We start from the raw sequence: 12,204 nt of genomic DNA, 5'->3' as shown, positions 1-12,204 counted from the left end.
CTACTGAAAAGACTCTGCGCAATACACAGAAAGTGAAAAAGGAAAACCAAACTGAGGCTGACTGCTGCTTCCTGACTTCCATGATTAAACATTAACATTGTACATAGGACAGGCTCTAAATGCTGTACCAGGCTTTAACAAGTCAAGTAGTTCCCTGCAATCTGTTTACCTTACTGCCAACAATACATCTGTTACCAATAGCCCTTAGCTAAACAACAAAAACAAATAACATGAGTGCATGATGGACATCTTTCCAGTTACTATTATCACCACATTAAAGATGATTTGTCAGGAAAGAAAACAAGTCACTAGTAATTAGAAGCAACTGTTTCAGCCTGCTAGCTGACACATACAGCCAAACAATATTACACACAATATATTTATACATGAAGGATTCTTGGGTTACTAAATTCAAAAGTGTAATTGTTTTTCACATTACTACATGACATACCATTGCAAGGTTTTTTTAGATAATAGCTTTGCACTTATGAAAGGTTAATAAGCACAGCTAACACAGCAATTTTTGCTATTTGAAGGAAGAGAGACATCACAGGAAAGGAAACGACAAAAAGGAAAGGCATACACAGCTCCGTACACAAGCACTTTAAACATCAGGAAGAGACCAGACAGCTATCTGGCAAGTATCCAAGAAAGAAAATAAATGTAATAGATGTGTAATGTATGTGTTGGGGAAGACTGTTAGATTACAAAGCTAATACCCCTGCCCAACAGAACAGCAGATTATGTGAACAGTTTCAGAAGGACTAAGCTGTTGGGACATATTTTCTTCTGTTTATTCATTATGTTTTATTTTTCACACATGTGAGATGTAATATAAAAAGCACAAATCCACAAGGCAGCAGAGGAATATACATGCACACATACGTACATACACACACGCACGCACCCACACACAAATTCCTGTTCTTTCTTATATTTGACACTTTTACCTCATTTTGAACATTTTAAGTCCAAACAAATCTGCAGATGACTTAATGCTTTGTGGTTCCTTCCCATGTATCAGGACTATCAAACCAAAGCTTCTTATTCTTCTTTCGGCTGCTCCCGTTAGGGGTCGCCACAGCAGATCAACTGTTTCCATTTCCTCCTGTCCTCTGCATCTTGCTCTGTCACACCAACCACCTGCATATCCTCTCTCACCACATCCATAAACCTTATCTTAGGCCTTCCTCTTTTCCTGTTACCTGGCAGCTTCATCCTTAGCATCTTTTTCCCAATATACTCTGTATCCCTCCTCAGCACATGTCCAAACCAACGTAATCTTGCCTCTCTGGCTTTGTCTCCAAATCTTCCAACCTGGGCTGACCCTCCAATATACTTATTCCTAATCCTGTCCATCCTCGTCACACCCAGTGCAAATCTTAACATCTTCAACTCTGCCATGTCAAGCTCTGACTCCTGTCTTTTTGTCAGTGCCACTGTCTCCAACCCGTATAACACAGCTAACTATCAAACCAAAGCATACATGTATAACTATTTCATGTGGAATGCTGTCTGGCTGTATGTGTCTGCTAACAGGCTGAAATAGTTGCTGATAATTTACAATGAGAACACCAAATGTTCAGTATGACAATCATAACGGCAAAGGTTATTCAGAACACACACAGAGGGTGAGAAGCATAACATAGCTCTACACCTGAAATTTAATACTGATAGCCGGCAGTGCACTACAGCAGGTCATAAACCACAGTGTCTGATGAAGACAAGATAAGGCAGCTGAAGTACACAAGTGTGTTGCGACCTACAAAAAGGTCTCTCAGTATTCAGATGTGGCATGAGTCACCCTCTGACTGAGCATTCACAGCCATAACACAGGCGCTAGGCTACAGTACTTCAGCTTTGCAGAAGTCAGTCTCTGCTGAACAGCAGTAACTGTAAATACGATAACTTGCACCCAAGAGCAGGCTGAATCCATGAACCAGATAAAGAGCTAAAGTTCAACAAAATGTTTGCCATTTTACTAAAATACTGATTTGAGTAAGAGAAATATGAAGTTAAAATGTGACTCACAGAACGTATGCAGTAGCTGATGATGTACATAAAAGCAGCTCTCTCTCTCTCTTTTAGCTGCTTGTTGCATATTTCCTGATCACTTTTACTGAAGCGTAATACTTCAGCAAGCATCGAGCTGTGGACACTGCAAACATCCAGAGGATGGCAGATCATGTGTATAACCCTATACAAAACTATGACCATCTTGGGGTTCTTTCTATGAAGTAATATGATGTCCCACTATGAAGTTCACAACACAAACGATCCAAAATCAATGCTAGACTTGGTGCTGAGGCTGAATGTCCGACTTGTGCTCTGTCAGGTTCTGCCGTATGTATTCCCATAAACTACGTGTTTGCATTCAAAATAACATTTTTATGCTGTCATACAATATCTCTATACAGCAGGCTCACTCAGAGCTTGCAGGTGCGACAGACTCAAGTCAATACTTTGTGCACATTCACATATTTAATTTATCAAGCGAGAATAAAAAACTTGCTAAACTGAAAGCAGACAAAGCAGTGATGCTAGACAGTGCATGCTGTGTATCAGAAAAATTGTCTCCTAATTCCTGGCCTGAAATTAAAGAGGAAGGAAGGCAACAATTAATGCCAGTCAATTCAGTCAGACTTCAGTGACAGAAATCATACGATCATATAAACACTGAGTATGGAACAGCTTGAATATACTAGAGCAAATTATCAACAAAAATGGACTTATAGACTAGCACTGCTGTGAAACAAAACTGGTTTCTTTGACTAGATGACCAAGCTGTAAACTAGCAATCAATAAATGTGACATAAACAAGGTAACCCCAAGCTACCATATAGGTGGCAATCCACTAAGCACAGAAGAGGTTATCAGGGACCTGGGGACCCAGGTTGACAGTGGCCTTTCTTTTGACACTCACGTTGCTAAAGTGGTTAGAAAGACCTTCTACATTGCCCACCTGATCATGAAGGGATTCACATCCAGATCTAGTGAGGTCATTGTTCCCCTGTACTCTTCACTTATCAGACCAATGATCGAGTACAATGCCCCATTCGGGATGTATCTCACCCGACATCTGCAGCAATTGGAGAGACCCCAAAAGTTCCTCACCAAAAGGATAAAGGGACTCCAAAATCTGTCATATGCTGCCAGATTGAAGAAACTCCAGCTCTATTCAGTCGCATACCGTCTGCTCAGAGGTGACATGTGCCTGACATACAAGGCCATGTCCAAATGGACATGCTCCACCTCAAAAAATCCAAATCCACCAAAACCACTAGAGCAAGCGACTTAAACCTTAGCACGGATATAAATAGGACATGCTGGAGGGATAGATTTATCACTCAGAGACTCCCTATGCTGTGGAATAAAATCCCGGTCCATGTGAGGCAGAGCACCTAGCTGGCTCTGTTCAAGAGAAATCTTGACCTGTGGATGGGAGATCGTAGGTTTACCCCGGGAATCATCTCTGTGTCACTGCTGGACAGAGGCACAACAAACTAATGGGCACAGTATTTTTTCATATAAGGGGTGGTGTAAGCCACAAAACTTTAGGCTAGGCTTATAAATGCCTTAGGGCAGATAGCCTAGTGTAAACCTATGAACCTATATATAGAATACCTGAACAGTATACAAAGGTAAGCATATGAAATGTCAGGGCCAGCTATAGCAAATCCTGAAATATAGAGACTGAATGGTCGAAAGAACGGACTTACACATACCAATTCTGAGATGCTATTGCTCGGAATATTCCCTTTTCTCTGAGGTCTGGTAAGTTGGTATATATATGTTTGGGGGGTGTGAGGGGCTTTCCAAAAGAAGTTTTAAGGGGAAGAGCAATTTCTGACATTTTCAGGGGGGTTTTGGCTCTTCAAATGCCGACATTTCAATAGAGATCTGAATATAGATTATAACTCAACTAGACTATGTAAGGCTGGACCAGAAGACAGCAAACTAGAGAAGAAACATGTACTACATAGCAATACATGCCAACAGAAAGCTGAAAAAAAAATAAAAAGAAAGGAGTATGTCCAATAGGGTGGTAACATAAAGAGTCAGTCCTAGAATCAGTTCTATTTATATCATCTAGCAGTGACAGACTTGAAAGTGGGTTACACATTTTCATGGAACACATTAACAATACAAAATTACAAATATGCTGCTGGGCAATACAAGTACAAATTTAATTCAGAAGAAAAATGTTCTAATGTCCTAAAGTACATTACCAAATTCTGTGTAAAAATGTCGGCACTGAGAACCCCTGGAGAAGACTCCTTGATAACTAGTAAAGTTTTGACAGTTACAAAGCAAAAAAAAGAATGGTAAGGTATTCATATCAAATATACTATTAACATTTGTATATTGTTTAACTGACGAGTTTAAGTTAGCCTAAAATGTCTAAAACTTTGGAAGGTTGCAACTTAGATCAATGAAAACTTCCAAGTTAATATAATATGCAAAAAATTTTTTTTTGTGGGGGGACAAGTCTCCACACCCCAAACTACGCAGAAGCATGTGTGCGTGCGCGCACACACACACTGGTTTACTATCACTATCTTTAACCACACAATCTTGAAATGTATAATTGGCTATAATACTAAAGACAAAAATGCTAAAGGCCACAATATCGATGTCAGGAGCATACCCCCCCCCCCGTAAGACCCATGTTAATACTCATTCCTGGGTTCACACCCACTGCAGGACCCATATTAGCACTTGTTCCTAGGCCCAAACCCCTACAGAACCCATGTTAACACTTTTTTTCTGGGTTTACATTGGTAGGGAGATACTGTACTTGAGATCGTTAAATATAGTGGCCTTCATTGTTTTGGTTTTTGATATTATGGTCCTAAGACTGTGTATTTCAAGATTGTGTGGTTCAAGATTGTGATAGTAAACTATCTCTCTCTCTCTACAGATATATATATATATGGTTCTACCTGACATATATATATATACATATATATATGTATGTGTATATATATATATATATATATATATATATATATATATATATATATATATATACACACAATTAGCAAGGGGTGGGGGGGGGGGGGCACCGCTACCAAAAAAGAAAAAAAGGTTTTAGTTTACATAGTCCAAGTTTCATGCTCAAAGTATGCCCAGAAGTATGTTAATGTTAGCATTTTCGATGGTGACATTAGTGTTGTTAATGAAATGTCACTTCAACATGGTTCACTACATCCATACACACACACACACACACACACACACACACACACACACACACACACACACACACACAGACACATACACATACACACACACACACTCACTCTATCACACACACACACACATATATATATCAATATCACTTCAATGTAGAAGGTGTGACAAAGTACCAGTTAGGAGCTGGAGTCGAAAAGAGAAAACAAAAATTAAACATTATAACTACAAAAGCAGTAGAGCAACACTACTCATCTTCTGTGAAAGATCGTAACCTGCCCTAAGGATGTGCAACTACAAACTATGTTGTATAAAACAGCATTAGATTTCATGTTTTAATTTATAGGTTGGTACTAGGCTATTGGCCCTAGGGCCTATACAAGCCTAGCCATAACAATTTCCTGGCTATTTCTTCCCACAGTATTTACTTCCCTGGACCTCTGTCTAGCAGGCCGACTGACGTGATCCCGGGGTGAATTTCCTATCTCCCATCCAATCATCAAGATTCCTTTTGAAGAGGGCCAAAGAGGCGCTCTGCTTGACATGTATGGGCAATCTATTCCAGAGTCTGGGGAGTCTCTGGGTCAGGAACCTATCCCTCCAGCATGTTTTGTTCATTGTGATGACAAGGTTTAGATCCCTGGAGTGTGTGTCTCTGAGGGATTGGGATTTCTTTACGTGTAGCATGTCCAACAACTCTGGGTTTGACATTGCCTTGTATGATAAGCAATGATCGCCTCTGAGTAGGTGATATGCGACAGAGTATAGGTGGAGTTTTTTTAGACGGTCAGCATAGGGCATCTGCTTTAGGCCTGTGATTCTTTTAGTGAGGTATTTCTGCAGCCTTTCCAGTTGTTGCAGATGTCTTGAGTGGTACATACCAAACGGGACATTGTATTCTATAATGGGTCTAATGAGGGATGAGTACAGTGGGACAATGACCTCCTTTTTTCTGCATGAAAAGCCCTTAGTGATGAGGTGTGCCACATAGAAGGATTTCCTGACTTTTGTGGCGATGTGGTTATCGAAGGTGAGACCACTGTCCACCTGTGTCCCTAAGTCTCTTATCACACTTTCAGTGTTTAGTGTACTGCCATCTATGTGGTAATTCATGGGTACATGTTTTTTTCTAAAGGGGATAACTATACATTTCTTGGTATTCAGCTTGAGCCCATGGATCTAGCACCAAGCATTTGTTTCTGTAAAGCCCTTTTGTAGAATATCCACATCATTTGGGGATTCAATAATGGCTCCCAGTTTGCAGTCATTTGCGAACTTTGTTAGCTAGAGTCCCTTAGTGCTGAACTGTACTTCAGAGAAGTAGACGCCAAACAAGAGCGATCCCAGGACTGAACCCTGGGGTACTCTACTTGTCACTTGTCTGGAGTTGGATTTGGAGTCGGCTACTGTTACAGTGTGGGTCTGTCAGTAAGCCAGTTGGCAACCCATTGAGTGATGGGATTAATGCCCAGCTTACTAAGTTTATCTGTGATTCCAGAGTGGGGGATGATGTCGAAGGTCTTGGCGAGGTCCAGATAGGCTGTGTGGAACACCTTACCCTTGTCCACGGCTATGAAGACTGATTCGAAGAAGTCAATCAGGTTCAGGAGACAAGATCGGCCCTTCATGAACCCAAACTACATGGGGTCCAGTGTTTGAAGGTTGCCAATGTCTTTGTTTATAAGTTCCATGATAATACATTCCATAGCCTTGCAGATCAGGCTCGTCAGACTGATGGGGCGGTAGTCCCCAGGATCCAAGATGGATCCCCCCCTTGTGGAGTGGGATAACTGTAGCTGTGCGCCACTCAGTGGGCACAAAGCCTGAGGTGAGGCTATGATTATGTATATTTGTTCTGCTGAAATGTGAAATACTTTATACCATAGCCAATAAAATGAGTCTACATACTTTAGGAGTATCCAAGAAATTTGTTTAATTATCTCTTCACTTTTGCATGTTGCAATCCACCTTTTTTTTTTTTTATAAATGTGCTCTTCATTTCCCTTTCCATTTCCCTTACCACCTGTTAGCTAAAGTCTGTCTTCCTCCTTAACTAGCTTACCTCTTAGCTTTCATTTATAACCAGTTCCAACTTCCCTCATCTACACCTACTTCAAAAACTTAAACCATGCACACCCTCAGCTGATCTGCTACCAACTGAATACCTGCAAATTGTAGCAAAAGTACTTGCCTATCCCATTTTCATCCTAATAAGTAGAACCATTACTGAAGGTTCCATGATACTGCGGTGGTGGTGGTGCTGTGGTAGCATTGTCGCCTCACATTAAGATGTTGTCCTGTTCGATTCTCAGCTAAAGCGTCTTCTGTGTGGAGACATGCGTGAATGGGTGCACCTTCGTTGAAGGTTGTACATCAGGGCTGGCAACTCGGTACGTAAAAATCTGCTGCCAATCATTAGCGGACCGGAGTTCCGCTGTGACGACCCCTAACCAGGAAAAGCCGAAAGATACAACATTACTGAAGGTTCCATCCCATCTCTCTGGAAAATCTCCCACATTATCCCACTACACAAGGGTGGTAACTCAACCGAAATCTCAAACTTTCGCCCCATAGCCTTACTCTCTCCTTCAGCCAAAATCATGGAAAAATGCATCCACCAGCAACTACTTGATCACCTTCTCCATAACCTACTAGCTGACTGTCAGCATGGCTTTAGGCCTTTTCATAGTACTACCACTGCCCTCTGATCCTTTTCTGACTGCATTAACAAAAATCGTAATAACAACATGCCTTCCTCTGCACTCTTTATTGACTTCTCTAAAGCCTTCGATATGGTTAACCAACAGTTACTTATAAACATACTTAAATCACTCTCACCAGACACACACGCATTACAATGGTTCAAGTCCTACTTAGAAAATAGACAATAAGCTGTCCTTTGGGACAATAACTTATCCACACATCTCCCTATTACCCTTGGTGTCCCTCAAGGCTCTATCCTGGGACCTCTCCTTTTCTCTATTTTCATTAATGATCTAAATGTAAATCCTCCTCAAGCTACCTGCATACAATATGCTGACGACTCCACATTAATTTGTGTCGCCTCTTCTTCAGCTGAACTCCAATCCATCACCTAAAAAGTATTTAACTTAGTAGAAAACTGGTTCCTTCAATGCTGCCTCCTCCTAAACCCCCCAAAAACTAAACTTTTGAAGTTCACTCCAACACTAAAGTCATCCCCAATAGATCTCAGAGTTATATCCAATAATGGCACTGTCATATCACCTGACCACAACCTTAACTTTCACTCACACATTAACTCAACCATTAAATCAGTAAATAGAAAGCTAGGTTCCCTTTACAGGATTAAACCTTTCCTTATCCCTGTAGCCAGAGCTACCATTGCCCACACCCCTCTGATCTCCACCCTCCTCTATGCCTCCTCCATTTATACTAATCTATCTAAAAGCAACCTTAACAAACTGGCAATCTCCCATAACAACATTGTCAGATTTGCCACTGGCTCTCCATTTAGAACCCACCATTGTCAAAATCTTAAACAGCTAGGATGTCTGGAACTGCAAAACCAGCTTCAATTTCAGCAACGTATTATCACCCACAAGATTTTGTATCATCCCAGTAATACTCCAATACTCTATAGCCTTATAACCCCCTACAAAAATCTTACAACCCTTCACTCAGCAGATAAATTACTAGTAACCATCCATAAGTCCTACAACAAAGCAGGTGATTCTCTTTTTTCTAACTCTGTGGGGAAAACCTGGAACAGTCTTCCCAGCGAACTATCATCACTCTCTTCATTACCACTCTTCAAAAAGCAACTAAAAATACTCCTTAAAACACAATGGCTATGTCCATGTACTAACCCAGTCTAACACTCACCTTTCACTCCACGTCGTCATCTCTCGCTATCGCTGCTTCTCTGTATATCTCCCTCCCACATCTCATATAGTGGGATTAGTAAACTTCCTTAATTCTGTTTCTAGCCTAGTCTTTCTGGGAATCTGCCTCTGAGTATTAACTGCATAACAAGCATTGTTCTGGGAGCACGTTTCTACTATGTATATATTAGCAACTTTTTTTCAATTTGAGTGTAGAATTTTGAAATAACCTTAAAATTAGTTTGAACCTGATTTTTTTTCTTAGTTATCTCTTACATTATGCTATTACTTGCTAGCCTTCAATGGAATGAATGTCAAACCCTCTACTGTGTAAATATGTTTCTAGTAGTAGTGTATTGTTTTCTAAATTTTGTAGTCAAGTTCTTGATATTAATCTCTATCATCCTATGTATTTTTATTAGCTTAATGGAGCTTATCTCCCCGGGCCTCTACTGAAAATGGGCATGTATCCAGTTGGACTAGCCCGGTCAACAAATGTAAAATAAAAATAAAAATAAATAAATTAATTAATCATCATTACAACTCTTCACTTTTATGTCCCATGTATTGATACCCACTGTTTGTCACAAGAGTCTCCCCTCCCACTTGAAAAGTACCTTTACAGAAATTAACTCCATTACCTCATCACTTACATACAGTGGTTTCACTTTCATAATTCTGTTTGTTTTGGCTTCAATAAACTGTATAACAATATATGACTAAGGTATGTAGTTCTAATGTAGAAGGCATTAAGCATACCATTCATTTATCAAATGATGCCCACCCTCAGATGTCAACGTTCCAGTATGCAAGATAAAGGTTCTGATATTCCCCTCCCATTCCCTAAGGTAAAAGATTTAGAGTCATCATCCTGAAAGTATATGACACAATGCTTCAAATGGGTGATATTTTAAGTTGTGAAGACAATGGATTTAAAGCTCTGTCAGAGATTATCTTCTCCTGCCGTCATGAATTATGACACTCCTACAATCAGCTTTCATATAAAAGTTGCCACTGTTGCATATAATTCCATCTGTTCCCTTTCAAATTATTTTTTCTTTTCACAGAGATTTTGATATAACTGTATTTTACGGCAAGCATTTCAAACTATTAATCAGGCTTGTACTACAGAACGATGCTCATTTGGTCATGAATATGCTCACAGCACCTTTCATTGTCATGGCTGTGATTGTTTTCCTAGATTGAGCAAATTCTTCTTAATAAGCAGGAGGCAAACAGGCTAATTCTTTCGTATGATGTTACATTCAATACAGCCAAGCAGTGAAAAACAATAAAACAGTACATACTCACAGAAGAGTGCTGATACTGACACAATGGAATTAATGAAACAAATGATGAAAGCAACGAACGGGTAGAAACACAAGCTCTCACTAGATTGGACGAAAACAAAACTTACAATATTATAACCTGGATTCTGACAAATCAAATATGGATAAGACTGCAATGGATATAACTATACAAATAATACAGAGGATTATGAGCAGGTCACCCCTTTATTATGTATTTGACACATGAATGCTTGGGGACTGGCATAACGGTTAAGGTGTTTACCTCACAGACAGCATATAGGGTTCGAGTCTCACCTTTGGTCACTGCCTGATTATTACCTAGGTGTTTAATAATCTGCAGACTGATTGCCTAGGGTTGGGTGGTGGTATAATGGTTAAGGTGTTGACCTCAAAGTCATAAAGCACAGGGTATGAGTCTCACCTCAGAAGGGAAATTATCTAGGCTTAAAATGGCCCACAAGGGCAGCTTACCTATAAACCTATGCCAAGAAATTCACTTCAAGAGTAAATCTTGAGAAGAGAATCTTAGCATCCATGTCATGAACAGATAATACAAGGTTATGATTGGAGACCCTATGATTATTTGTAGTGCATGGTGTTTTATCTCTCCATGTACTACTCATTAGAGTAAAAATTAATAAAAAAACATGAAGTGTTTTGCTGGCATTTATAGGTGGTAAAGCAGTTAAGTTTGTGCAGGCAATATTTTGTAAGAAAGTTAGGGACAGATGTGAGCACAGCAGGCAGAAACAAAATTGATTCTCAAGTTCTGCCACTGTGCTTTGCTGGCCAGCACTGCCATTTATGTGAGACCTGATCTTAACAGGTCTTGGGAGGGGATGCTTAACAATTGTTAAGATTGGGTCTTACGTTACTGTAGACCTTAACTGGTTTGTCTTTTTGCCGATATTGGAAAGTAATTATGGCGGTCCATATATTGCATTATTTTTAAGTGCTTTAAAAATTATTGATGTCAATAAAGAATTTAAGTAGATGTAAAAAAACTATTAATGGTTATCTGTAATATTTTGGAAAATGGTAATAAATACTAGACAACATAAAATGACAAATCTTAGTTAATAAAAAACTGCTTTGTTTCCCAGTTTAATTCTCAAAGGGGTGGATTCTGGGTGGAGTTTATATTTTTACTATACCCATATGGGTTTTTGCTAGGGCCTCTGCATATTCCCAAGGTATGCTTGAAGGTGGGATGGTGATGCTAAATCGGTTCTAGGGAAGCATGTGAGTATTCTCTGTGATGGACCACTGTCCCATCCTGAGCTGGCTCCTACTTTGTGGCATTGCTGAACCTGAACTGGATAAAGCTTGCATGAATAGGCAAACAGAAAATAATATGTTAAAAGCAATCAAGATCATTTAGCCTTCAAAACCTGGGGTATATGCATAGATGTGTTTATGGTAAACAGAGATAAAAGTTAAATAGTCAAGGGTATGGTATATGGCTCTGAAAAGATAAGCAGGTATAGGAATAACACAGTATAAGACAGGCTTTTTGATTGTGCATAGATGCTGTTTCACATGTCTTACAACTCCAGAACTACACTCACAAGACAATTTATTGTATAAGATAGTGGAAGAATGTTTTTTAAAACAGAAAGTTTGGGTTGGTATGAGGAAATGAGAGTGAAAAGCATTTAACAGATTACATAAGGCAGCAGACAAAACAGGACCTGTGCAATTATTATGGTAAGGGGATTGTAAAAACAGAAAAGAAGTTATGTACTCACCATAACGTCCCATGTGAGTTGTTCATCTAGCCTTCATTCTCACAGATGGGTTCGGAGCCGATCCTCAGCTCTGAGTAGGTCTACTACAAA

At 39.7% G+C, this 12,204-nt stretch overlaps 1 protein-coding gene across 5 annotated transcripts in view; it reads right to left on the bottom strand.

The window, feature by feature from the left end:
- The window catches only part of INPP4B (inositol polyphosphate-4-phosphatase type II B), a 4,727,932-nt gene that overhangs the window by 2,272,699 nt on the left and 2,443,029 nt on the right, over nt 1-12,204 (bottom strand). The gene's annotated exons all lie outside the window — the stretch shown is intronic.

This window comes from Protopterus annectens, chromosome 2.part1 (assembly GCF_019279795.1).
Source record: "Protopterus annectens isolate FY-2018-M chromosome 2.part1, PAN1.0, whole genome shotgun sequence".
NCBI lineage: Eukaryota > Metazoa > Chordata > Ceratodontiformes > Protopteridae > Protopterus > Protopterus annectens.
Note: the sequence above shows the minus strand (reverse complement) of the source record. Positions and strands in the feature narration are given on the sequence as shown.